Genomic DNA, 24,395 nt, shown 5'->3' with positions numbered 1-24,395 from the left:
TCGCCGATAAATTTAGTGGTAAAAGGATTAATAACATTGTTAAATTAAACGGCATAAGTAATGATTCAATATGTAGTACTCAACAACTATTATGTAATATAAATATTGATCAATGTTATTTTGAGATTTTGTTACATGTTATTATGGACAAGTATTTGAGGCATGACGTACTAATTGGTCGTGAAATTTTTAGCCAGGGCTTTGGCGTAACCATGGACGCTGACAAATTTCAAATTTACACAACCAAAAGAGTAGAATCGATAGTAATTACCAATTATGAAGATGTCATAGAATCAAATAGTGAACTTGATGATCTTGATAAGGCAGCCTTGATAAATATTTTAAAATGTTATTCAGATTGGTTTATTGATGGAATACCAAAGACTAGGGTTACCACAGGGCTGTTGGAAATTAGATTAATAGATCAGCAAAAGACCGTACAACGGCGGCCATATAGGCTTAGTGAAGAAGAGAAAAACAAAGTGCGGGGTAAAGTTGACGAATTACTAAAAGCCAAAATTATTCGGGCAAGTTGCTCACCTTTCGCTAGTCCCATGATGCTAGTTAAAAAAAAAAATGGCACCGATCGACTGTGTGTGGACTATCGCATGCTTAACGAAAACACAGTGGCTGACAAGTACCCATTGCCCCTCATCTCAGACCAAATTGCTAGACTTCGTGGTGCTAAATATTTTTCGTGCATAGATATGGCAAGCGGCTTTTACCAAATTCCAGTTCATAAGGACTCAATCGAACGAACTGCATTTGTAACGCCAGAGGGTCAATACGAGTTCTTGACAATGCCGTTTGGTTTGAAGAACGCACCATCTGTGTTCCAGCGGGCTATAATGAAGGCCTTAGGAGCTTTAGCTTACACTTACGCAATTGTGTATATAGATGATGTTCTTATAATAGCAGAAAGCAAAGAAGATGCGCTAGTTAGATTGCAGACAGTATTGGAGACATTAAGTAAGGCTGGATTTTCATTTAATGTCACTAAGTGTTCCTTTCTCACCACAAGAATAGAGTATCTTGGATTTGAAGTAAGCAACGGTGAAGTCAGGCCAAATTCACGAAAAATTCAAGCCTTAAAAGAATTACCACCACCCCAAAATGTGTCACAGCTAAGACAATTCATTGGTTTAGCCACATATTTTCGGCAATTTGTGTTAAATTTCTCCCAAACACTTAAACCCCTGTATCTTCTCACCTCTAAGAAAAACACTAACTTTGTTTGGTTACCAGTGCATGAACAGATACGAATAAAAATAATAACTATATTGACTCAGACGCCAGTTTTAATAATATTCGATCCGCAATACCAAATAGAGCTACATACTGACGCAAGTTGTATTGGGTATGGAGCGATTCTGTTACATAAAATTGACAATAAACCTCATGTGGTAGAGTATTACAGTAAGTGTACGTCTCCCGCCGAATCTAAATACCATTCGTACGAACTGGAGACGCTAGCAGTGGTAAATGCTATTAAACACTTCCGACATTATTTGCAGGGACGTAAATTTATAGTTTTTACCGACTGTAATTCATTAAAGGCCAGCCGCACAAAACTAGATTTAACACCGAGGGTGCATAGATGGTGGGCGTTTTTACAGGCGTTTGATTTCGAAATAGAGTATAGAAAAGGCGACCGGATGGCGCATGTTGATTTTCTCTCTCGAAATCCAGTGCTTGAACAACATAAAAGCTCGAATAAGGTACCTGAATTACGAATCAATTTGACTGAGGTATCTGATAACTGGTTGGTTTCGGAACAACAGCGAGATTCCGAGATACAAGAAATAATTTCAAAGTTAAAAAGTAATGAGTTACCAAGAAATTTGGACAAAACTTATGAATTGCGAAAGGGAATACTACATAGAAAAATACAACGAAATAGTAAGACCAAATGTTTGCCGGTAATACCAAGAGCTTTTCGATGGGCCGTCATAAATCACGTCCATGAAGCTATTATGCATCTGGGATGGGAAAAGACGCTGGACAAAGTCTATAGCTATTACTGGTTTGAAAATATGTCTAAATATGTGCGTAGGTTTGTAGAAAATTGTATCACATGTAAAGTGTCTAAGCCACCTGTGGGAAAAGTGCAGGCAGAGCTGCATCCTATTCCTAAAATAGAAATACCGTGGCATACGATACATATTGACATCACAGGCAAATTGAGTGGTAAAAATGATTTGAAGGAATACGTCATCGTCCTTATAGATGCCTTCACCAAGTTTGTTTACTTTTATCACACACTAAATATAGATTCCGAAAGCTGCATTAAGGCTGTTAAATCAGCCGTGTCCCTATTTGGCTTACCCACTCGAATTATAGCAGATCAAGGACGTAGTTTCGCAAGTAAAAGTTTTCGCGAATTTTGCTCCTCTCAGAAAATTAATCTACATTTAATTGCTACTGGTTCGAGTAGAGCAAACGGTCAGGTAGAACGGGTCATGAGTACCTTGAAAGGTATGCTGACTGCTGTCGAGACTAGTCAAAGATCATGGCAGGATGCGTTGGCCGAAGTGCAGCTAGCAATGAATTGCACGATTAATCGTGTGACTAAGTTTAGCCCATTAGAATTATTGATTGGTAAGGAAGCTCGACCTTTTGGCTTGTTGCCGCTAAACGAAGATAGCAATGATAAAGTAGACAAAGAAAATTTGAGAAAGGAGGCTAAAAAGAATATGGAAACTCAAGCAAAATTCGGCAAAAATAGGTTTGATAAAAATAAAGCTAAAATAGTACATTTCAAGGTGGGTGATCACGTTTTGCTTAAAAACGAAGAACGTCATCAAACTAAACTTGATCCTAAATTTAAAGGGCCATTTGAGATAATTGAAGTATTGGATGGAGATAGATATACACTAAAATCTTTAACATGTAATCGAAAGTATAAGTACTCTCATGAATGTTTAAAAGCAATACCAAATAATCAGATACTCGATGAGTTGTGTAAAGATAGAGACAGCACAATGGAAGTTGCGTCTGTTGCCCAAAAGGGAAACTGAAGACCGCACCATAGCAGAAGAGACTTGTTATGGCGGGGGTCGTATGTGTAAAAGGAACTACACAAATGATAAATTAAATAAGTGTAAAAGGAACTACACAAATGATAAATTAAATAAGTGTAAAAGGAACTGCACAAATTTGTTTGGCTTAAAAAGATTTAAAAAAAAAAAACATGTGTTAAAGGAATTACACGAATGTTATGATTTATTAAATTTAGACTATGTTACGGAAATTGAATTAGTCTAATTATGTTATGTTAAGAATGAAGTTGAAACTGATTTGAATTATGTAATAAATTGAATGAAAATAATTCTTTGAAATATCCAGAGAGTTTTTGAATCCTGAAGTATTGTCCCTTATGTGGTTGAGTTAAGACTTCACACAAGGACGTGTATTTTGTCAGGAAGGCCGTGTCGCATAATGAACGTATTTTGACCACTGTACGTGTCTGTCACAATAGGAACATAGTTTGACCACTGTGCTTGCAAGAAGCTGCTGCGCAATAAGTTTGGTATATTGTGAGATCCTTCTTAGAACCTGTCTACGACGTAGAATTTGGCTACAACGTAAAATATGACTGGCGCCTAATAAGTGAGGCGACGGCGTTGTCGCCGAGTGTAGTCCAGCTGGCGTGTGTAAAGAAGCATAGATCGATGCGTGGGCAGAAAATGCCAGTTAGTTGCATTTAGACGATGGAATTCGCTTTGTATATATGTTCTTGATCAGGATCACCAGCCGAGTCGATCTAGCCATGTCCGTCTATCCGTCTGTTCGTCAGTCCGTATGAACGCTGAGATCTCGGAAACTATAAGAGCTACAATACTGGGATTAGGCATGCAGATTCCTGAGACTCTTGCTCAGCGCAAGTTTGTTTCAGAAATGTGCCACGCCCACTCTAACGCCCAACGCTAAAATAAAAATTTTAACTGAAATGTATTGATCTCATCAATACTTATCGATTGACTCAAAAGTTTGCCACGCCCATTTTAACGCCCACAAACCACCCACAAACTTAAAAAAATCGTACATATGAACGCGAATATCACGGAAACTATCAAGTATAGAGAAATGGGATCTCAGATTTAAATTCCGTAGCCCTGTACGCAGCATAAGTTTGTTACGCAAATATGCCACGCCCAATCTAACGCCCACAAACCGACCAAACCTGTGGCGCCCACAAATTTCATGCTAGATACAAAATTTTAACTGAATTGGTCTCGTTAATCCCTATCGATTGGTCCAAAAAGAAAGTTTGCCACGCCAACTCTAACGCACATAACGCTTAAATCGGTCTACCGCCCACATAACCACATATTGAGATCACGGGTAGGTGGCGCATTTCAATCTCGCTTTGCTGCTTGCATATCTTCATTTCCCTTTGGTCCCATTAGCTGAGTAACGGGTATCTGATAGTCGAGGTACTCGACTGTAGCGTTCTTCCTTGTTTTATCTTTTATTTTGACGGTAGAAAAAATGTTATACTGGCTTGCACACACTTTATCTTTAATATTAGCAAGATTATTTCATGCGAATCGAAAAAATATTCGGTTTAATTATCGCTCACACCTTTTTCCACCGGTCCGGCATCTCTGTCAGCTGAGATTGATAAAATGCATGATTTCGGCCACGTCGCATAAGCAGGAGAAAAAAAAATATTGACCGCCTTTAAAGCGCGTATTTAAGCACTTTTTAAGCAGCAAACACAACACCTTTTAAGCGCTAATAAGGCGTTTTTTAGCGCGAGTCAAAAGATTAAATCATTCATTTATTTTGCAGTTGCGGAAAAAAATAACACTTTTCCAGGAAGTGAAAATTGTGGATATGTGAGACTCATATTTAAATAGCTGTCAGGAATTTTTTTTCGTACACAAAAATAAAAATATCATTTCCGTAATCATACATTATTCTTGATAAAAAAAAACAAAACAAAAAACAACATCACTATTTTTGACTTATATAATAAAAATTAAAAATAATCATTCCTGAGTGAAAAAAATAAAAATCAAAAATAGTGATTATTCCTGATTTTTTTTTATCATAATAAAACTCATATTAAAACCACGGCTTACCTGTGCCGATTTTTGGAAATTCTTTTTAGCAGACCTTGCAGATGATATTATTGTTAAGCAAATGCTTTTAACACTAACATGCTATATTTCACATATTCCAAACGAAATGGACTTGTCTTTTTCTCTTGCTCTACTTGAACTAATAAAAAAACAAGGAAGAACGCTATAGTCGAGTACCTCGACTATCAGATACCCGTTACTCAGCTAATGGGACCAAAGGGAAATTGAGATATGCAAGCAGCAAAGCGAGATTGAAATGCGCCACCTACCGGCGGTCGACAGATTTAAGCGTTGTGGGCGTTAGAGTGGGCATGGCAAACTTTTTTTGGGTCAATCGATAGGTATTGACGAGAACAATACATTTCAGTAAAAATTTTTATTCTAGTATCAAAACTGTAGAAGCCACAGTTTTGGGCGGTTTGTGGGCGTTGGAGTGGGCGTGGCACTCTGCTGAAACAAACTTGCGCTGCGCAGGAATCTCAGGAATCTGCATGCCTAATCCCAGTATTGTAGCTTGTATAGTTTCATACAACAGACATGGCGTTCATACGGACAGACGGACATGGCTAGATCGACTCGGCTAGTGACCCTGATCAAGAATATATATACTTTATGGTGTCGGAAACGCTTCCTTCTGCCTGTTACATACTTTCCGACGAATCTAGTATACCCTTTTACTCTACGAGTAACGGGTATAATTAATGCCGAGAATTCTTCAAACCCAATGGGACAAACATTTAACAGAAATACCAATATGATTGTAATGTCTTTAGTTAAGTTGAGTATGATTCACACAATCTATAAAAGTTAATCTTATTCTTACTGAAGAATTTATTTAATCTTTTAATCGGCTTTGCCGCCGTTGCGTTCGACTTTGCTGTCGTCGCAGGTTGCTCTGAAGAATTCGCAGTCGACTTCGTGATGATTTGCTGCTTGTGCTGAATTGTGGAACTGTAGGGACGGTTCGAATTTTTCTTCTTTGAACACGGTCCCTATCTTACGATGGGGGAGTGCTGTTGCTGCTCGGAAGCATGAAAGATCTAGTTCTAGGCTGTTGGGTGGCTCACGGAGAAGGTCGTTTTGCATTCCGAGAGGAGAAGCTCATAAGCGTACTGCAGTCGGCTGAGTTGGTGACACTGCAATGTGTTGATGATACAGGCGAGCCCACTGAACTCTATCCACTTAATCCGAACGGCAGCCCTAGGGGAATTGCTGGACTTTGCTCGACTGATGGACGTCATTTGGGTTTAATGCCGCACCCAGAGCGTTGCTCGGCTATGAACCACCTTCTTTCGAGGTTTCCCTCCTTGGCAGATTATGTTTAACAACGCATACAATTGGTGTGTTAATTCGGATTCATAAAAATCCTACCGGTAAAAGAAACATAGACATTCTACAATACACGAAGTTGTCTACTATTTTTATACAAAATACCTTTAACATCTGTAAACTTTTTACTCCCAAAAAAAGTACATAAAAACATATAATGTCGACGGCTTGTTCTTAAACCTAAATTTAAATTTGTAACAAGAATTTTGTAACGATTATCCCTATCGGTTAGCTCAGGGAAGAGACAAGGGGGTCGGTTACTTCCTAAACAGCACCACCGCACCACAATAAAACTTGTAGGCAGAGTTAGGAAGGTTTACGGAAGGAGACAGTCAATTCGAATTAACACCGGTTTAATTCAGATGCCCATTATATCGCTATTTACTTCATGTTAGTTAATGGCAAACTATATAAAAATTCAAACTTCAAATAAACTCAAACTTCATCGATATGTTTAACGGCGCCTGTAGCGACTAACAGAAAGCTCAGCCTCAAAGTATGCTACGTTTAACGTGATGAACCAAGCCTTGCCACCCAGCCTTAACCTTGGTTGCCGTAGGTCAAACAGCTGATTCAGGGTTGCACTGAAAAGCTGCAAAATCGGATGCCCCGCTGAGTAGAGCTGTAAAAACATCGATAGTGCCCTTACTCGATGTTTTCGATAGTGATAGTCCAAACCATCGATATTTTCGATAGTATCAATCGAATTATTATTTAATTTTTTATTTTGTATTTTAAGCCTATTTGCTTTCAATTTTTTTAATTGCGAGGTATGAATACAGCTGCGACAAAAACCATACAATGTATTAAACTATTAAACACACATAAAAGCAAATAGGTTAAAAATTTAAAAGATTTTGATTATAATAGTTACTTATATTTTTTTTTATACCCTTGCAGAGGGTATATTGATTTCAGTCAGAAGTTTGCAACGCAGTGAAGGAGACGTTTCCGAGCCCATAAAGTATATATATTCTTGATCAGCATGACTAGACGAGTCGATCTACCCATGTCCGTCTGTCCGTCCGTTTCTACGCAAACTAGTCTCTCAGTTTTAAAGCTATCGGGCTGAAACTTTCCCAAAAGTCTTATATCTTTTGCAGGTAGTATATAAATCGGAACCAGCCGGATCGGACAACTATATCTTATAGCTCCCATAGGAATAATCGGACAAAAAAATTAAAAAAAATTATATCTTTGGTGTTTTTAGCATATAACCTCCTAAGCTTGGAAATAACATTTTTTAATTAGTTTTGAATTTAGAATTAAATTTTATCGAAATCGAACGACTATATCATATAGCTGCCATAGGAACGATCGGAAAATTGGTGGAAAAATAATATGAAACAAATTATAGCTCCGGTGTTTTTCAACATATAACCTCCAACGCTTGGAAATAACATTTTTTAATTAGTTCTGAATTTTGAATTAAATTTTATCAAAATCGGACGACTATATCATATAGCTGCCATAGGAACGATCGGAAAATTGGTAGGAAAATAATATGAAACAAATTATAGCTTCGGTGTTTTTAACATATAACCTCCTACGCTTGGAAATATCATTTTTTAATTAGTTCTGAATTTCGAATTTAATTTTATCAAAATCGGACGACTATATCATATAGCTGCCATAGGAACGATAGGAAAATTGGTAGGAAAATTATAGGAAACAAATTATAGCTTTGGTGTTTTTTGACATATTATCTTATACTATTGGGAATATCATTTTTTGTGTTTTTAAATTTAATAATTATAGCTGCAAGGGTATATAAGCTTCGGCTTGTCGAAGCTAACTTTCTTTTTTTTATTGGTTATAATTATGAGCGAAAACATGATTATAAGTTAAAGTTAAGAACAAGTTAAGATAATAATCATTATAGTGTAATAACAAAAGAGAGATCATCCGTTCCTCGGGAATTACATGATATTGATATTGTTGATTATAAATTAAATAAAGTTAAGAACTACTTGAGATTATAATGAATATAATGAGATTAACAAAAGAGAGATCATCCGTTCCTCGGGAATTGTTGTTGATTACGAATTAAACAAAGAAAACGTTTGATAAAAAATAAAATATCAAGTTTAGATAATCCATTCTTTGGAAAACTGCTCTTAATGACTTTGTACCACAAAAAATTTAATCCAGCAGCCACTGATTTTTGTTAAGCATAAGGAGCGTGTTTAAATGCTTTGGCTTCAAAGAAGAAGAAGAACCACGATTCTGCAATTAGTGATGTTAAATAAACGCGATACATCGATGGTGGAAAAAAAAAATCGAGGTATCGCGCAGCCCAGCCACTATCGATACTATCGATATTACTATCGATGTTTTTACAGCTCTACCGCTGAGCCACCCGCCAGAAGGCCAAAATCGGCTGCCCAAGGAACACCCCGCAAGCAGTCCGCCACGGCCATCGTCAGACGCCTCGCGGAGCACCACCTGCCAGTAGGCCCAATATCAGCTGCACAAGGAGCAACCCGCCAGCAGTTCGCCATGGCCATCGTCAGACGCCTCGCGGAACACCTCTATCTGGAAGCGCCGGCAGCCAGCGATTCCCTAAAAACTACCCAGAAGAGCTCCTGCGTCCCATTAGAAGTGTCTGGATAATCTTACTCTGGAAGACGTCAAGTCAGCTCATATATATGTATATGTCCATCGCGTCTATCGGAAGAAGAGGGAGAAAAGGAGAGAACAAAGGGAGACACCGAAGACGTCTTTAGACGCGCTGGAACGAAGTGAAACGTATAAAAAGGAGCCAAAACAATACTTAGAGAAAAATTACCGGACAGCAAATAAAAATATAAAAAACAGAATTACGTGGAAAAAACACACATAAATATAAATAATGTGAGAAATAAAAAAACTTAATGAAGTGCTAAGAAAAAAAAATAGAACTCCTAGGATAAATTTAAAATGAAATCAATGAAGTAAAGAAAAGTCCAGCTAATTTTATCGTTTTTTGCAAGTGCCAAACAGAAGATGAAAGAATAAGAAATTTGAGTAAATACCGACAAGTCAAAAGGAAAGATGTAAAGCACTGAAAAGAAAAGTTTTACACTGAGAGAAACAAAAGTTTTAAAGAAAGAAAGTAACCATCGAAGAATAAAAATAATCCACACTGAAAGCGTTAAGGTGCTCTTACACTTCATTTTTTTATAATTACACTTTTGTGGATTTTTTTATGTATGTATAAGAGTGCAGTATAGTAAAAAAACATAGAAAAGGAAAAGAAAGGTTAGGTTAGGTTAGGTAGGAGTGGTTGGAGACTAAATTTTAGTCCCCTCACTTAGGCCACAATGGGCCCCTTGTGATACCACATGATCTCTGAAAAGATCCGTTTCCCTAGCTCATGGGATATCTGCTTTCGCGAAGTATTCTGTTTTTCTTAAGAAACATAGTAGTTTTTGAATGCTTACGTCCTGAATGGCAGCAAGGTTCGGAAGTGTGTAGATACCTAGGGTTTGAAAGCGCTTTATGTTATGCGCTGGGCAGAAGCATAGGAGGTGTTCGATGCTCTCCTCTTCGTCTATCTGTTTGCAGCTGCGGCAGAAGTCGTGGTTACTTAGACCCAGCCTTATCGCATGAGTCCCTATAAGACAGTGGCCCGTGAGGGCATTTAGGAGAGTGGAGATGTTCTCCCTGCTACATTGTAGGAGAGTTTTTGTTCTTTTCGTGTTGTAGTTTGGCCATGTGAGTCTAGAATTGTGGCATGTTGAGATTGAGTTCCAACGGTTGTTGGAAAGAGTATACAATCTCTGCCTGAGATGGAGCTTGCAGGTAGCCATGGGCATCCCTACCGTGTCCTTATCGCGAAGGATATCGGCGGTTGTCCCCTGTCTTGCTAGCTCGTCTGCTATGCAGTTGCCCTCAATGTTGCGGTGTCCAGGCACCCAGATGAGGTTGATACTCAGATGAGTGGCCATCTCGTTAAGAGATTTGCGGCATTCAGAGATTGTTTTTGAGCTCGTTGTGTAGGAGTCGAGGGCCCTGAGGGCAGCTTGACTATCCGAGAAGATGAAGATATCTATGTCTTGATGTACAGACGTGTTCAGGTGTGTAGTGGCTTCCTGAATTGCAATCACTTCCGCTTGGAAAACACTACAGTGGTCTGGTAGGCGGAAATAGACTTTTAAGTCTAGTTCGGGGGAGTTAAGCTTGGAGCCGTCAGTGTATATGTTGACGGCGTTTACGAATTGATGTGGGAGGTTGTCCCAGTCTGAACGGGTGGGTATATAAATTTTGTATCTTCTTTCGAAGTCGACTATGGGTGGGACGTAGTCTGTATAACGTGGTAGGGGAGAATGCTTTGATAGGATATTGGAGTGACCCGTGGAGCCTGTTGTCCATGCCGCTGCTTCACGGAGCCTCAGCGCTGTGGCTGATGCCCAGCTTTTGGCAAGTAGGTCCAGGGGTTGGAGATCGAGAATTGTATTTAGTGCCTCAGTGGCGGTAGTGCGCAGCGCCCCACTGATGCAGAGCTCTGCGCTTCTTTGGATCTTGTGAAGGATCCGGAGGTTACAGTTTTTATCTAGAGAAGGCCACCAAACGATGTTTCCGTAGAGTAGAATGGGCCTGACTATTGCAGTATATAGCCAGTGAACTATCATGGGGGAGAAACCCCACTTCCTCCCTATGGCTTTTTTACAAGCGAAGAGGGCTTTGGCCGCTTTGCGTGTGCGATCTAGGATGTTATCAGTCCAGAGAAGCTTTTTGTCAAGAATGACACCTAGGTACTTTGCTTGGTTGCTAAAGGTTAGGCGCGTTTGGTGTAGTTTTGGGGGAACTAGAATTGGTACCTTGTACTTCCTTGTAAAGAGAACTAGTTCGGTTTTTTCCGGGTTAACTCCCAGTCCACAGCCAGCTGTCCACCGGGAGAGGGTGGATAGGGCTGTCTCCATTAGATTGCAAAGGGTTTGCGGAGTGAAAGCAGTTTGTTGACCACTAAAGCCCATAGAAGAGGTGAGAGTACGCCCCCTTGTGGGGTTCCTCTACTGACGTTCCTGGTCGAGTGGGCCGGTCCCATAGTGGAGTGCACTACCCTGCTGGTTAGCATGGTGTGTATGAGTCCCACTATGGGCCGCTCAATGCCCAGTTTAGTCAGAGCACAAGTAATCGCCGTTGGGGTGACGTTGTTAAAGGCGCCTTCTATGTCTAGAAGAGAGAGTATTCCTTATTGCGGAAGCCTCGTTCTATACTGTACACTAGAGAGTGGAGGGCGGTATCGGTTGACCTACCCTTACGGTACGCATGCTGTGCGTCAGAGAGTAGGCTATGGTCGATGGTTAGTCTGATGTGGGTGTCGATTAGCCTTTCCAGGGTCTTCAATAAGAAGGAAGAGAGACTGATCGGGCGGAAGTCCTTTGGGTTGGTGTGGGAGGGCTTGCCGGCTTTCGGTATAAAAATTACCTTAACGTCCAGCCACCTTGTTGGAATATGGTTTAGAGCAAGGCAGCCGTGGAAGATGGCTGTCAGCCAGGGAAGGGACATATCTAGTGTCCGTTGTAACTGGGCCGGGAAGAACCCATCTGGGCCAGGTGATTTGAAGGGCTTGAAAGAGTTGACAGCCCACTGAATGCGGCCAGGGTTTGAAATGTTGTCAATACTCTGGTCGTCTAAATTCTCCTCTATGTGGAGGTCCTCCATTACATGGGTGTTCTTAGGGAAGTGGGTGTCTAACAGTAGTTCAAGGGTTTCCTGACTGTTTTCCGTCCAGCTGTCAGCATTGGTTTTAAGATAGCCAATGGTCGCTGGAGCTTTAGCTAGAATTTTTCTGAGTCTGGATGCCTCCGCAGTAGATTCTATACTACTGCAGAAGTTAGCCCAGGCTCTTCGTTTTGATATTCTAATTTCCTTTTTGTATAGGCTTAGTTTTGTATGATATAAATTCCAGGAGGATTCGCTATTGTTGTATTTAGCTTTATTGAAGTAAGTTCTACACTCTCTTTTAAGGTTCGCTAGGGTTGGGTTCCACCATGGGGGTTTGTGCTTTGTTTTGACTGTTCTACTTGGGCAAGCCCTTTTTAAGGCCTCACCGCAGATATCAGTAAAAGTGTTAACTAGGCTATCTAATTCTTGACGGTTGCGTATGTGTGTCGGAGGAGCGGGTAGGTTCCTGTTGAGGAGATTTTTATAGTATCCCCAGTTGGTTAATCTTAGATTAGTTATGTTCTCGGCGGGAGGATGTTCTAGACTTATTGTAAATTCTATGTATCGGTGGTCCGAGAATGAGTGTTCGATCCCCACCTTCCACGCGTCTAGCTGGTTAAGTAAGGGATCAGATATTAGAGTAATGTCTAGTACTTCCCTCCTATTTCTAGTGATGAAAGTTGGGTCATTACCTTTGTTGCAGATGAATAGATTTGATTGAAGGAGATAGTCGTAGAGTAACTCACCCCTTTCGTTGGTGTTTGTACTTCCCCATTGTGTATGGTGTGAGTTAGCGTCCCCACCCAGGATGAGTTCCTTAGATGAGTGAGTGCGTATGAGTTCTTGTGTAGTGGTGTTTGGTAGTGGCCCTTCGTAGTCGTGAGCCAGATAGAATGATGCTATGGTGTGATGGGTGTGTTCGTTTAGCTCCAGTCTGACCGTGGTAAGGTCGCCTTCGCTAAACTGTGGAATAAGAAATGTGTTAAAGTGTGACTTTGTAAGAATGCAGGTTCTGGTTTTACCCTTGTCCTTGGTGTAAAAAAGCTTGTATAGGGGGGTTGATAAGCCACAGATGTTGTTACCAACAATCCATGGCTCTTGAATGAGGACTACGTCTATGTTGCCTGTTGCCAGGCGGGTGAGGAGGGCAGCGGATGCTGCCTTGCTGTGGTGCATATTAATTTGCAGAAACTGCACCATCTTTGGGGCTGGGTTCGGGCTGGGTACCCTCCGCTTCCTCCGCTATGTCCTGGAGAACAGAGCGCCCTGGTCGGGTTGTGTCCTGGGTGCACAGCTGCTTCAGGCTCTTCGTCAGCTCCGAGTCGGTTGACACGTAGCCGGTGAGGGTGGCCTCTTCGTGATCTGGTTCGTCGTCGCTCGGGGGTTCGTACGACGCGCAGGCAGCCAGGTTGTCTGCCGCCAACTTATCGGTGTCATATATGCGTAGCTGCACCTTATCGAACCCGTAGTTCACTCTGTGTTGTTGGGCTGCGAGGGGTTCCAAGCAGGCCTGGTTCAGGAGGATAACCACGCTCATGGTGACTCGCTCGGTTTTCTTTACCTTGACCACCTTCCAACCGTCTGTTGGAAGTTTTGGGTTTAACCTGGTCAGTAGGCTGAGTATAGCCTCTGGTTCCGATGGTTCCGACGGCAGCCACACCCTCGCTCTCGGTCGAGACGGGATGTCTGCAGCCTCACAAACTGCCATCTTGGCCCCAGGGTAGACCCCGCCGACTTTGGTAATTGCAGCCTTGTAGAGTGCTGCCGATCTCTCGTCTTCGCAGGCGATCAACTTTACATTGCCCTGGTACCACCCTGCATCTGTGCAATCGGGTGGCGGGCCTGGGTTTTCGTCCAGCACTTTCAAGGCCACTGATGCAAGGGCCCGTCTAACCAGACCCCATTGGTTTCGTGGGATCCTACCGCCCTCAACGCTCTGGTCGATGACACCAATGATCTTCCGATCCTTTACCACTTCCGCAAAGGATCTCGACCATGTGCCGCGGTTGGTTACCTTAGCCTTCTTGCTCGCTGGTTGAGCTGACTCCATCGACCTCTCTCGCTTGTTGCTGTGGCTGGTGGTCATAGCGATGTCGAAGTCTGGGATAATTGCCTTTGCCCAGGCTATGTCCTCTTGGATTTTTTGGTAATCCAATTTCGATGTCTGATCCTCCCGTATCGGATTGGTGGCCAGCCGTTTGAGGATCCTAGAAGCCTTCCTTCTTTCAAGAGGTCCTGCCTGGTTAGGTGGTACCCTCTTAAACTCCTTTGCCCTGGTACTCACCACGAGACCGGCCTTAGCGCTACCCTCAGGTTGGAGTGGCTGGTTAGCCACACCTACGCTGGTGAAAGGCTTGGGCTTGTCGCTATGGCGAGTTGGGCTTAGCCGGCTGCGTTGTTCGCTGGCCTTGGCAGGGGTGGACGTCACGTGGACTGGGGTAGTCAGAGCCGTGATTTTGCTCTTTCTTTCGTCGTTGGTTACGACTTCCGACTTTATAAGAGTGTCGGGCTCTTGTCTTCTGCAGTCTTTTAGTTTTATATTTGTTAAGTTCTCCATGTTAATTCCCACGAGCTGCGGAGAAAGGACAGGTCCACCCGGGCAGAGATCCGCCGTACCCGGGTAAGGCTGAATTAGAACAGGCGGTCGCCACTTGCCTGAGCTCACCGTTTGAGACTGAGTTATTTGATGACTCGGGCTCCCAGCCAGATTGACTCTCGGCACGGTACGAGTGACACCTTAGTCCAGCCCGGGGTGAGATGAGTTGTGTGGGTAGGGAAGAGGTAGGTACAGAGCGTGTGGGTAGGGGTGTGTGTGAGCTATTTGTCGGAGGCGGCAGCACAAGCGCGACGTCGGTACTGCTACGGCGCAGATACCCGCTGACTGTCCGGGGCTACTTATTTGCGCTTCGTGTTGGGGGCTTGGTGGTAACCGGGCCGTGTCCAACTTCCACGCTTATTCGTAGCTACCCTGGAGAACCAGGGCGCTCGCTATCCGCAACCTGCGACCCGTTCGGTAGCCTTCAGCTCGGCGCCCTCAGAGCCATCCCACTAGCTCTTTAGCCGAAAAGGAAAAAAGGAAAAGAAAACAATGAAGCAAAGTTGACCATAACTTAAAAAAAGAATGCTCAATAATCCAGATTGTTGTTTTTGTGAAATCAATGGGTATCCCGCCCCAGTCCCTTCACAGCCAACCTACGCCAAGTGGTCGACCTCTTCGCCAAGGAGATTGCTGAGTAAGTTGTTATCCCACGTAAGAAATAATATTCGATGTAAATTTTCTATATTATTAGGTCTCTAAAACTCCACGATAGCCAACAAAAAAAACAAAAAAGGAAGTTAACATCGGCAAGCCGAAGCTTGTATACCCTTGCAGTTATAATTATTAAATTTAAAAATACAAAAAATTATATTCCCAATAGTATAAGATAATATGTCAAAAAACACCGAAGCTATAATTTGTTTCACATTATTTTCCCAACAATTTTCCGATCGTTCCTATGGCAGTCGTCCGATTATGATAAAATTAAATTCGAAATTCAGAACTAATTAAAAAATGTTATTTCCAAGCGTAGAAGGTTATATGTTAAAAAACACCGAAGCTATAATTTGTTTCATATTATTTTCCCACCAATTTTTCGATCGTTCCTATGGCAGCTTTATTATATAGTCGTCCGATTTTGATAAAATTAAATTCGGAATTCAAAACTAATTAATAAATGTTATTTTCAAGATTAGGAGGTTATATGTTTAAAACACCAAAGATATAATTTTTTTTCCGATTATTCCTATGGGAGCTATAAGATGTAATTGTCCGATCCGGCTGGTTCCGACTTATATATTACCTGCAAAAGATATAAGACGTTTGGGAAAGTTTTAGCCCGATTGCTTTAAAACTGAGAGACTAGTTTGCGTAGAAACGGACGGACAGACGGACATGGCTTGATCGACTCGTCTAGTCATGCGGATCAAGAATATATATACTTTATCTGGTCGGAAACGTCTCCTTCAGTGCGTTGCAAACTTCTGACTGAAATCAATATACCCTCTGCAAGGGTATATTATTATTTATTGTTTAGACTTCCTAACGCTACAAGTTCTAAAACTTATAAATTACTGCGCTAGTCACAACTGGTAAACATACTTAAATTTGGACAAAATTGTTTCTTAAATCTAATGACATACATTGTTACATTAACTGTTGAAAATTTAGAATGACTAATAAAGTTAAATCGAAATTTAAAAAAAAAAACTGAGTCAAAGGTTTTGGGGATAAGTCGCAATGTTAAGATAGGATATGATACCTTATATCAGACTGGAACTGCTATTTTTTAGGTGTAAGAGAAGTTTTGTCTTAAATAGTGTTGCGCTCCTAGTTTCTTTTATGTACTTGGGAAGCTCGTTCCACGTTCTAATCGTATTTAAAAAAAATTGTCTATTTGAAAGCAGAAACCTGTGTCGGATGCAGATAATATTCTTTGTTCTTGTAGATCTGGAGAATTGTAATTTTTCAAATAAGTATGATGGCTCTCTGGTGTATATAAATTTGTGTAAAAAGATTATGGTTCTACTTTTTATATAATCGCCAAGCTTATATCAAATATCTTGTAAGCAAATTGAATTACATGGTCAGATCTATGCACATTAAATATAAAACGCGCAATACTATTGTATGCTATTTTCAGCTTATGTTGACTTGCTACATCACAATTTGCATAGATCTCTAGACCATAGAAGACTGTGGGTATTATACAAGACTTCGCAATTAGAGGACGCACACTAACAGGTAAGGAAGATTTAACTAGAGCCAAGGATCTTATAAGTCCGTATGTTTTGCCTACAGCTTTGTTTACGTGGTCATTCCAGTTCAAGGTTCTATTAAATGTGATACCCAAATTATTGGCGGTTTCCACGTACTTAATTGGTGTTTCGTTAATCATCAGGGGGGATGGTTCAATATTGCATAATTTCTTCTTAAAAATGATTAAGCACTTTGATTTTAACGGATTGATGGCAAGACCGTTGTTTTTTGCCCATTCATTTACTTTTGCAAGCTCCATTATACAAATATCTAAACACTCACTAATTCTGTTTAAGGGACGACTAACATACATTTGAACATCATCAGCATATAAATGGACATACATGTCGACAGCACAGACGGAAGATCATTTATATATATTGTGAATAATAGTGGTCCAAGAACTGAACCTTGGGGTATACCACGCTTCAGATAGGCAAACGATGAAGAAATATTAGACGATACAACATATTGGCGACGATTATTAAGATACGAACACAAAAGTTTGACGGCAGTATTGGGGAAGAAACACAATTTTTTGAGTTTTGAGCACAGGATTTCATGATATACTGTGTCGAACGCTTTGCTGTAGTCCAGCAATAGTAAGAAGGTGACATACGAGTTGTCCGTCTGTTGACGAATATCTTCAGTTATTTTTAAGATGGCTGAAGTGCAGCTACGATTTTATCTAAATCCAGATTGATGGTCATTTATGAGGCTATTGACAGATATAAAATTATTTATTTGTGATGCGACAATTTTTTCAAACACCTTCGAGAGGTACGGAAGAATAGATATCGGCCGGTATTCTTTGTTTGATTTAGGTATTGAGATCATTTTGGCGGTTTTCCAGCAATCCGGGAACGTAGACGTGGTAAGAGCCGTGTTAAATGTGTGTGTAAGGTAAGGGATAAGTTTGGGAAGTAGAATTTTTATAAATTTAGGATGAATATCGTCAGGTCCAATTGCGTTAGACTTAATTTTAAGAATATTATCTAAAACATCACATTGGTCAACACACATAAATCTAAACCTAGTATCACAGATGTTTTCAGGTACTGAATTCAGGTACGTGTTGGTTGTGACCTCAGAAACTTGACATTCTGCTAATTTAAGGTTGAGTTCATCTATGTCAACATCTAGTTCCTGTGATGTCTTTTGTTTACCTATCCCTAGAGTTTTAATCTGTTTCCATGTTTGACTCGAAGAGGTTGAGTTTTTAAATTTTTGGCTAAAAAAGTTTGATTTTGCAGAGTCGATTGGTTTGGTAACCGTTTTTCTCAGAGATACAAACATGCTGTGGTGTTGCGGTGTTTTGTATCTTTTCCACTTCTGGTATGCTTCATTTCGTTTTATAATTGCCAATTTTATATTATTAGTAAACCATGGTTTTTCGGACGGTCGAATTGTTCTACTTTTAACTGGGACAAAACTATCGTATAAGTGGCTAATATTATGTTGTAGAAGTTTAAGTTGACGATCGACTGTTGGAAGACTGTAAATATTGTTCCATACACACAGGTCAAATGCTTCGTTCAACAGTATGTAATTAATATTATTAAAATCACGATAAAATATTGTATGGTCCGTGTAGTTTAGGTCAAAGTTATAGGTCAGGTATATAAGGTCATGTTTTGAAAAGGACGGAACGATTAGCTGATCATACAAACATATTTTATTAACATCACTCACAAAAAACAAATCTAATAATGTGTTACGTGTTCTGCTGAAGTGGGTTGGAAATGAAAGATTTTTTTGGTTTCAGACCTAGCGATTCCATGTTGCTGGTAAGGTGAGATTCCCTCAGAATATCACTATTAAAATCGCCTGCAAGGATTACATCAGTGAAGTTTACTGTAATGTCTGTCAGAATATTGATTAGATCATCATTATTTGGGTTGCAATGCGGACGATAAATGCAGCCAATTAACAGATTTTTCTCCATAATTGGGTTTTGTATTTCAAGAAAAATATATTCTATTGCACTGTTTATTGTGTGTTGGCAAATAATTTTGGCATTTAATTTTTTGTTTACATATATTGCAACTTCTCCCCCATGACTAACACGATCAGAACGGTACACATTATATCCATCACACGATATTAGCACATCACATAGACTCTGGACAAACCACCCTTCAGTTCTGCAGTAGGGACGCGGTGACATGGCTCAAGGCAAAAAGCTTTTTGGTTTTTTTTCTGTGCCTAAAACGCTATGCCGCTGTTGACGTCAGCAGAGAAGTCGGCGTAGCGTAGAAGACTGCCAACGAAAACGATCGTGCAATAAAGAGAGGCAGATTGCTTCCCTCTCTTTGTCTTACTATCTGCCTGCACTCGGCGCTCTCAGAGACAAATTTAAGCAGGTTCGTTTTTTTTTTTGAATCTCTCCGTTATGTTCGGCTAACGACTAGTGTTTCGGTGGAAAAATTTTCGTGGCGCAGCGACACGTAAATGCCCTAATATTTTAGGAGAATTATTGTTTATCGAAAGAAAACAATTAATATTGTTTTATAAAAGTAAATTATTTGATTATAGTAAAATTAAGTAAATTGAATTTAGTTTTAATGTTATGCTTACGTATTATACATTAATATTACAATATAATTTTTTAGTTAAGTTATAGAAATTTAGTTCGTTAAAATTTATTTAAATATTTAAAACATTTTAATAGTACCATTTTTAAAGAATTAATTTTGTATTTTTAACGCAAATAGTAAAAATTATGTAGTCTGATATTTTTTGCTTTAAAAAGGGTATAGGTGCAGTGGCACGCGCCAACAGCGAAAAGAAATTAAAAGAAATCATGTAAAGGGGTGAGAGGAATACTTGGTTCATTCTGTTTGAGTTATTGAAAGGAAAGCAAGCCATTTAAATTGTGCGCAGCAGATTTACTTCTTTCGTTCTTTAAAGTGAAAATAATAAATTCAGGTAAGTGTTTCATTAAGTTGAAGATGTTGTGCATTGATCTTAGTTTAAAGTATTAAGGTATTCAATGGGTTCCGTAAGCCGAAAGTGGATGATGAAATGTTTTGCGCCAGTAAAAATCCTGCAAAGGGTGAAACACAGCTCTAAATGGTACATATGCAAATAAACAAATAAAACGGATTTTTTTAACATATGCCCATGAATTTTTTCAGGAGCGTTGGCCAAGGATTCGGAGGAACCGGACAAAGGTTTAAGGAAGGCAATGACCAATGTAAGAAGCAAATTAACGTAACATAAAACTAGGCTTACTAACAATAATTGCCCTTTAACAGAAAACATAAATAACATTATTTAATTAAAATATATTTAAAAGTAAATACAAATTTATGTATTTTAAATTCTATAAGTAAAAGCTCATGGGAAAACTTCTGATTGTCACAAGTGATTTCACTTGGGACGTGTCACTTGCAAATGATTTCATAAGTGAAAACTCATGGAAAAAATCGGATTTTCACAAGTGATTTCACTTGGGACGTGTCACCGGCACGTGACAGGCCATACGAAAAACGAGTATAAGGAACAAGTGGAATCCCTTGGGACTTCGAAAAATTTTCATTTGAATTTTCACTTGTGAAAATGCGGACATCCCGTACAATTTTCTATATGGAGCCTCACTTGTTCTTCACTTGTGCAAGAGGACATGTCCCACGGGATTCACTACTCAGATCAGAAAGCTCATTAGAGCTTTGCACGTAGAAAGCCTCTCCTCCGTCTATAGGCTTAACACGGCGAGTAAAGACGGCCGCTACGCACTTTTGTTTTTTGAGTCGCATGGCATGCTTAAAAATTTCATAATTTGTTTTAGTTAATTGTTCGTTTAAGTATATAAATGCCGGCGAGTCAAAACCGATCAGCTGTATGCTCAGCTGCGACTTGATTGTTTGTCGGTGCTCTCCAACCGCCCGCAGCAGCGCAGCTTTTTCGCGCACGTGATCCATTTTTATTATTATTACTGGGTCAACAAGTGAGTTTCTTTGGTGCGGTCGGACTCGAAAAATAGACCTAACTCGCGGAGGAGGGGTCAGATGTAGTGAGAAACATAGTCGATTGATGCCAGCGCAGGTTGCATGCAACATCCGCGACCTCCTGTGCATTGCACTTTGCTGCCAGTTGAGCATCCAGTTCAAATATTTTTTGTTTCAGTGTATTCACCTCTTTTGCCTCGGTTTCCAGTTCTCGCACTCGTTTCGTAAGGTTGTGTATTTCAGTGTTCATTGCGTCAAATTTTGCATGTAGATTGTTGAGAAAGTGGGCCTCGCTCTCTCGATACTCTCTACCCAGTGACTCCCTTAGTTCCGCAAATTCAGCTGCAACAGTTCCACGTTGATTTCCTTCCGTTGACTCGTGAATTTTGCATCAATTTGTTGCAGCAACTGTGTGTTTGACGTGCGAGCTACCTTAGTCGCTTTGGTGCATTCATTATGTTGTTGCTTTGGTATATTTTGAGTTTGAGTGATTTGTGTAAATGTGCACTGCAGTATATGTGTGTGTATGTTTCCTTTCTTTTTTCTTTCCACTTTCGACCAAATGAAATGTGTTTTAGGTGTTTTTATACACAAATATGGAGATTACACGCACGATTTGACCGCTAAATGATCGCAGACCACAGGCGGCTTATAGTCCGATAGAATTTGTTTATGTTTCTGGACTTAATGGACTTTTTGAGCAAATGTTTTGGAAGCTCTGCAAAAACGCGACTTTCCTTTTGCTTTCACAATTCCGTGCGAAAAATAATACATTATTTTGTTTCTATTTATATAAATTAAAATTGATTTAAAATATTCAACCAACATATACTGCTTTTATGCGATGGCCATTTCACGCTTTCATTTCATGAATCATGAATCAAACTCCGGTAACTCTATATAATTATCGGAGTTGCCAGATCGATATAAATACATAAATACACCTTAAATTTAACAAATTATTTTTTAATTCAGTGCCAATGAAAACTAGTTATGGTCGGAAAGTATGTAACAGGCAGAAGGAAGCGTTTCCGACCCCATAAAGTATGTATATTCTTGGTCAGGATCACCAGCCGAGTCGTTCTAGCCATGTCCGTCTATCCGTCTGTCCGTCAGTCCGTATGAACGCTGAGATCTCGGAAACTATAAGTGCTACAATACTGGGATTAGGCATGCAGTTTCCTGAGATTCCTGCTCAGCGCAAGTTTGTTTCAGAAATGTGCCACGCCCACTCTAACGCCCACAAACCACCAAAAATGTGGCTCCTACAGTTTTGGTGCTAAAATTAAAATTTTAACTGAAATGTATTGGTCTCATCAATACCTATCGATTGACTCAAAAGTTTGCCACGCCCATTTTAACGCCCACAAACCGCCCACAAACTTAAAAAAATCGTACATATAAACGCGAATATCACGGAAACTATCAAGTATAGAGAAATGGGATCTCAGATTTAAATTCCATAGCCCTGTACGCAGCATAAGTTTGTTACGCAAATATGCCACGCCCAATCTAACGCCCACACACCGACAAAACCTGTGGCGCCCACAATTTTCGTGCTAGATACAAAATTGTAACTGAATTGGTCTCGTCAATCCCTATCGATTGGTCCAAAAAGAAAGTTTGCCACGCCAACTCTAACGCACATAACGCTTAAATCGGTCTACCGCCCACATAACCACATATTGAGATCACGGGTAGGTGCGCATTTCAATCTCGCTTTGCTGCTTGCATATCTACATTTCCCTTTGGTCCCATTAGCTGAGTAACGGGTGGGTATCTGACTATCGACTATAGCGTTCTTCCTTGTTTTATCTTTTATTTTGACGGTAGAAAAAGTGTTATACTGGCTTGCCACACTTTATCTTTAATATTAGCAAGATTATTTCACGCAAATTAAAAAAATATTCGGTTTAATTATCGCTCACACCTTTTTCCACCGGACCGGCATCTCTGTCAGATGAGATTGATAAAATGCATGATTTCGGCCACGTCGCATAAACAGGACCAAGTTTTATTTCACGCTTTCAATAACTCATGAAACCGTTAGCATAAACATAGTAATAGAAGCCAATCGTCTTCCAAAATTAGCTTAGAACTACATGCCTGCATGCCACCAATGCTTGAGAATACGTGTCCACATACATTGGTTGGTTGTCGCAGTATGTGTATAAGATATAATGTCTTTGCTAAGGCCCTTAACGCTTAAATCTGTCTGCCGCCCACACTACCATGTATTAAAAACGCGTGTAGGCGACGCTTCACAATCTCGCTTTGCTGCTTGTATATATCCATCTCCCTTTTGCTTCCTTTACCTGAGTAAAGGGTATCTGATAGTCAAAGCACTCGACCATAGCCCTCTTCCCTGTTATAGCAGCTACTGGAATGAACGCTGAGATCTCGGAAACTATAAAAGCTAGAAAGTGGGAAGATCATCACCGAGAGCCCAATTTTTATAAAAAAAGGTGCTGGATTTAATCCTACGATTAATCACTGCTCAAAAAAAAACACATTGACCGCCTTTAAAGCGCGTATTTAAGCACTTTTTTAAGCAGCAAACACAACACCTTTTTTAGCGCTAATAAGGCGTTTTTTGCGCTTTGGAGCAAATATATTTAATATTTAATTTATTTTGTTTATACATGGGGGTTGTTGGCACCTCCTTCCTTACTAGCATCTGGGGTTTGCGTTGCCTTTATCTTGAAGCAGGTTAGGTTTTTTATACACCTCATCGTCTTCTGCAACTTCTTTTCCAGAGGCTCCAAGGGCTCCTCCTGACCAATTGCATCCAATATAAGACAAATAAGTTTACAAAATATAACGAGTCCAAAGATTATATCATTCATATATTTTGCAGTTGCAGAAAAAATAACACTTTTCCAGGAAGTGAACATTGTGGATATGTGAGACTCATATTTAAATAGCTGTCAGGAATTTTTTTTCGTACTCAAAAATAAAAATAGCATTTACCGTTATCATACAATATTCTTGATAAAAAAAAAACAAAACAAAAAAAAACATCACTATTTTTGACTTAAATAATAAAAATTAAAACTAATCATTCCTGAGTAAAAAAAATAAAAATCAAAAATAGTGATTATTCCTGATTTTTTTTTATCATAATAAAACTCATTTTAAAACCACGGCTTAACTGTGCTGATTTTTGGAAATACTTTTTAGTAGACCTTGCAGATGATATTATTGTTAAACAAATGATTTTAACACAAACATGCGATATTTTCACATATCCCAAACGAAATGGACTTGCCATTTTCTCTTGCTCTACTTGAACTAATAAAAAAATCAATGCCGAGAATTCTTCAAACCAAATGGGACAAACATTTAACAGAAATACCAATGTGATTGTAATGTCTTTAGTTAAGTTGAGTATGATTCACATAATCTATAGAAGCTAATCCTCTTATTTTTACTGAAGAATTTATTTAATCTTTCAATCGGCTTTGCCGCCGTTGCGTTCGACTTTGCCGTCGTCACAGGCTGCTCTGAAGACTTCGCAGTCGACTTCGTGATGAATTGCTGCTTGTGCTGAATTGTGGAACTGTAGGGACGGTTAGAATT

At 39.8% G+C, this 24,395-nt stretch overlaps 1 long non-coding RNA gene across 1 annotated transcript; it reads left to right on the top strand.

Annotated features, from left to right (window-relative positions):
• The first annotated feature begins 19,506 nt into the window (after positions 1–19,506).
• LOC139355097 (uncharacterized) lies at positions 19,507–20,119 on the top strand. Its single transcript, XR_011605826.1, has 3 exons — positions 19,507–19,794; positions 19,852–19,941; positions 20,004–20,119. It is a non-coding gene; the product is annotated as an uncharacterized lncRNA (long non-coding RNA).
• Positions 20,120–24,395: the final 4,276 nt, after the last annotated feature.

This window comes from Drosophila suzukii, unplaced genomic scaffold, assembly GCF_043229965.1.
Source record: "Drosophila suzukii unplaced genomic scaffold, CBGP_Dsuzu_IsoJpt1.0 scf_9, whole genome shotgun sequence".
Classification (NCBI taxonomy): domain Eukaryota; kingdom Metazoa; phylum Arthropoda; class Insecta; order Diptera; family Drosophilidae; genus Drosophila; species Drosophila suzukii.
The sequence above is the reverse complement of the archived record's forward strand: the minus strand, read 5'-3'. Positions and strand labels throughout refer to the sequence as shown.